We start from the raw sequence: 4557 nt of genomic DNA on the forward strand, positions 1-4557 counted from the left end.
CACACTCGGAAGGGTTGTCATTGCCTGCCGAAGGGCGGCCGCTATTAGAAAAAAGCGAACTAAAATTGCACTAGAAATCACTTTTTCATCTCGGTTCATTTCTCATGTGGACTAGTGTAATAGTAGTATGATTACTAGTAATTCACAGTTATTAAAGTTTTTCCATATAATAATTGTAGCTTCTCACAAGTACATACATACATACTTATTATACCCAATGCATTGAAGCTTAGAAGTTTTAAAGGTGGGCTACAACTCATAAAAGGTAGTGTTACCCAACTGGTGGATTACAGATTGACTAGAATAAAAAGAGTTTTACATTTACGCCCAAAATAATTTGTTTCGTACAATTTCGTGTGTCTTTTTTTTAACTTAGATTAAAGATAATATTCTGCAATGGGTAATCATTGTCCGTTTATTGGCGTATGGAATAGAAAAGGTAAAATTTTCTATGACATTGGCGTAGAAGAAATTAAGTTACTGATAACTTCCCACTACTAACTACTTAACTACTTTAACAGCATCAAACAGAGCTTCCTTTGTTGTATGATTTTCTTTCTAAATTTTCAAAATTACAATCCCTCATAAGTTCTCAATCTGATTGATATCGGGAAATTGAGCTGGGATTTAATCGTTGTTGTTTTGACCTTCTTACTCGCCTTACACCGTCTGAATCTTTTATATTATTTGAATTCACCAGCGAACAAGCAACACTGTTTTCCATTTCTGAACTGTCCAGTTAAGATGGAATTTGCTAAATTTAAGTCTTCCTTTCTTGATTTTGGGCGAAATAAATGGCTTTTTCGCTGATCATCAACTGAACAGTCTGGCCGTCACTGCTCAACTTCTAATGGTCCTAGCACTACCTGGTAAATTGAATTCAGTTTTTAGTTGTTAAGGGGATAGATGCCTGTAAACGGCCATAGTTTCCCTGATTTTCATAAAAATTATTTAAAATGAAGAAGTCAATATATATTTTTCAAAATTGGCATACAGTTTATTTATACATTAAAATAATATAAAAAAAATTTGTTTAATCATTTAAAATAGCGGATGTACACTCAATTCTTCCAGGAATGTCGATGCGGGGCTTCTCAATCGGGGGGCATTGTAGCATCGGCGTCAGTGACCTGAATACAAAGAACCAAACATTTTTTATTCATTAATGTCATAATTTCTACATGAATTAAACTAAAATGGAAAAAAGTTTCTGGAATAAAATGCTTAAAAAAAATGAATTTTGGCGCGATTTTTCCTACTATTTTTGCTTCGAAAAAATTATTTTTTCGAAAAATTTTCGAAAACTTGTATTCACATAGAAAGTAATATCATAAAAAAGATGTGCGCGAAATTTCAGGGAGATCGGTCAATAACTTTTCGAGATTTCGTGTACGCGTCTAAAGTTTCAATACAACGTAAAAGTTTCAATATCACTCCTAACGCTCGAACTCAAAGAATAGAGTCGTCACGTAAAAATTTTTTGACATATTCTTAAAAGATTATATTAACATTTTATGAAAAAAAACAAAAAAAAATTGTTTTTTTCTAAATTTTACAGCTATCTGTCCCCTTAACTCAATTTAAAAAGCTTTTTTGAAAATAGGTTAAGTTTACCCATCTTAAAGGTATGTGTGTAGAGTGTCGCTAAAACATAGTAACAGTGAGTAATAAATGCAGTGGGTACAAAAAGTCAAGTTCCACGCTAACTGAAATTCTTTATTTATTTACATATGCAAGTGTTCGCCAAAGAAAGCTATCAAATTCCTAAGTCATATCTAATATATGTACACTTTGCAAAATGTAATTATGTATGTATGTATGCACTCGCAGTTTGCATTCATTGCGAAATATGCAAGCACACGCTCGGCCCCCAGTGGCGCTTTACCATTTGATAAGCGATAAGCTAATTTGTCACGTAGACTCGACTTGCTGAGTAGTTATAAAAATGTGTCTTATTTTTTCAGCGAATGCTAAAATTTTCCAGCAAGTGTTTATACTTTTATTAATTTGTATTACTACCTCTTGAATGGTGAAATTATCTTGAATTTCAGGAACCCCTCGAAATGCACAAGTCTATGGAGAATAGTCTTACAAGGTAATTGAGGCTGAATTACTTAAAATTAAGTAATTCTCTCTAGAAATTTTGTTTGACGAATTACGTAATTCGAAGAGTAATTGGGAAGTGAATTACGAACGGGGGAACGAATTACGAATGGCAGAGCGAATTACGTGCCGTAGAACATAGCATTAGGCAGCAATAGTCTTAGCGAGAAAGTATGTATGGGGGGTCCTGTGTATCATAGGTAAAAATTATTGCAAGTAAGAGAATTTTGTAAATGCTTGAAAAGGTGATAACCGCCTAGTACCAGGTCTGGATTATAAGGCTGATGTGTTAGAATCTCCGATGTCAGCGCTCATAGCTTTTAGAGCGTTGTTAAAGATGTATGCGCTCTGGAGTTGTATTGGTGGAACACAACACTTTTTATTTTCGTCTTTCGATCGCCTGACTAAATTTCAGTATTGACAGTAGAGATCCGTATTAGGTATCCGATGCGAGCAGTCCATGGTGGATAACTTTCTTGCAATCCCACAAGCAATTCACAGCAAGACCTTCTTGTCCATTAATGTGGGTTTGGGGCATATAGTAATCATTATCAAATTGGCGTGACGCTCCGGATTGAACCTTGTCCTGCCTCTTTGGATCGTAATATTACCTTTAAATGACCATATTGTGTGGGCAGGTGCAATGGCTCAATGGGGTACATATCTAACGAAAATTGGTCAGCACTTTTTACTCCACAATATTATGCACGAATTCGTGAATTTCCGACTATAGGTCATAACTAATACTTAGTGATCAGAGAGTAGTGTGGATTGTAAAAACTACCGCACTATATTTCGCTATCGCTTACATTTCAGTTCATCCGATTTGTTCAATTTGGCGCAGCGGCTTTGCTTTTATTGCGGTCTTACGACATTATTTTATTGCTATTGTTAGGTTCTATTATCGCTTATCAAATGTTTATATTTTGATTCGCGCCGACTGCAGTGTAGGTAGAGAAATTATAAAGCACTCGAGATTTCTAGACGTGCCGTAGGCCTCGTTAATTTTGCAACTGTTTTAAATATGTATATATAGGTGCGAGCATATGTATAAGTTCAAACCTATGGCTTTTAACTACACGTACTGTGTGCTAGGTGGCGCAAAATTAATCATAAATTTTTGTTTTTGAATAACTTTTTTACTAAAAGAAAAAACCTGATTCTGAATCGCTCGTCTGTTTGTATACTGCAGCTGTTTAGTTCGATGAACAGCTGTTTAGTTCTTGGAATGTTAAATAGCGAATGGGGAGCGTGTCATTATTCTGTATTAAAAAATTCTGGGTGACAAAATTCTGTAAATTGCAAATAAATTCTGCTTTTTAAAATTCTGCTTTTTAAAATTCTGCTTTCTAAAATTCTGCTTTTTCAAAATTCTGCATGTTTAATGCGAAAAATTCTGCTTTATTCAAGTTTTGTGATTTTCGTCATACAAGAAGTAACAAAATAAACATTTATTCCATAAATATACATACATATGTATATGTTTAAGCGATAACAATATTTTAGTTTAGCCAATTACAATATTTTTTGGAATTCTTTTTAAATATGTAATGTGACTTAATTCATTTCTTTTCTTAATAATTCTTCGCAGCTGTTCGTTTTTTTTAGAAGAGTTCTACGCAAAAATACTGTGGATTGCGTAGCCGGAGTTGGACTGGTGAGGGTTATTTTTTTGAAGCGCGGCCGAAAGCCGCCCACGCGAAAAGGAGTTCTACGCAAAAATACGGTGGATTGCGTAGCCGGAGTCGGACTGATGAGGGTTATTTTTTTGAAGCGCGGCCGAAGGCCGCCCACGCGAAAAGAAGTTCTACGCAAAAATACTGTGGATTCTATCGAAACTGAAGAAAAAATTATTATTATTATTATTTTTTTTTATTTAATATCTCGAATAATAATAAAAAATAATAATAATAATAAATTAAATAATTACATTACCTCTTTAACATTGTTAACATTATATATTATTTTAATACAGAATTTTGAAAGCTGAATCTTAGAAAGCAGAATTTTAAAAAGCAGAATTTTAAAAAGCAGAATTTTGTTTTTAGAATTTTGTACATAAATAATTTCGACACCAACCCTAGCGAATGTTATTTAAACAGCGGTGAAAAAATGTTGCCGGCAACATGTTGCGAGATTTTTCAAAGGCACATGTCACGGCCAAGAATTTTATCAGGAGTCATGTACTCAAGCCTACAAATAAAGCAATTTTTAGAAGAGTTGACGACAAATGTCCAAAATACTTAAATCGATATGGATTTTTTTTTCAAATAACACTTACCTTCGATTCGGCACAGTGAAACTTTTTTGGCTCTCAAAGTCAAATTCTGTGCTCCATCGCTAGACGTTTCTCATCATTTCTCGCAGGATAGAAGCGATGGCGTATACCTAAGTGTCGAATAGTAGCAGTAAAGCAAAGTATTCAAATTATTTTCCTATGACGCAATCATTGAA

This window comes from Anastrepha obliqua, chromosome 3 (genome assembly GCF_027943255.1).
Source record: "Anastrepha obliqua isolate idAnaObli1 chromosome 3, idAnaObli1_1.0, whole genome shotgun sequence".
Classification (NCBI taxonomy): domain Eukaryota; kingdom Metazoa; phylum Arthropoda; class Insecta; order Diptera; family Tephritidae; genus Anastrepha; species Anastrepha obliqua.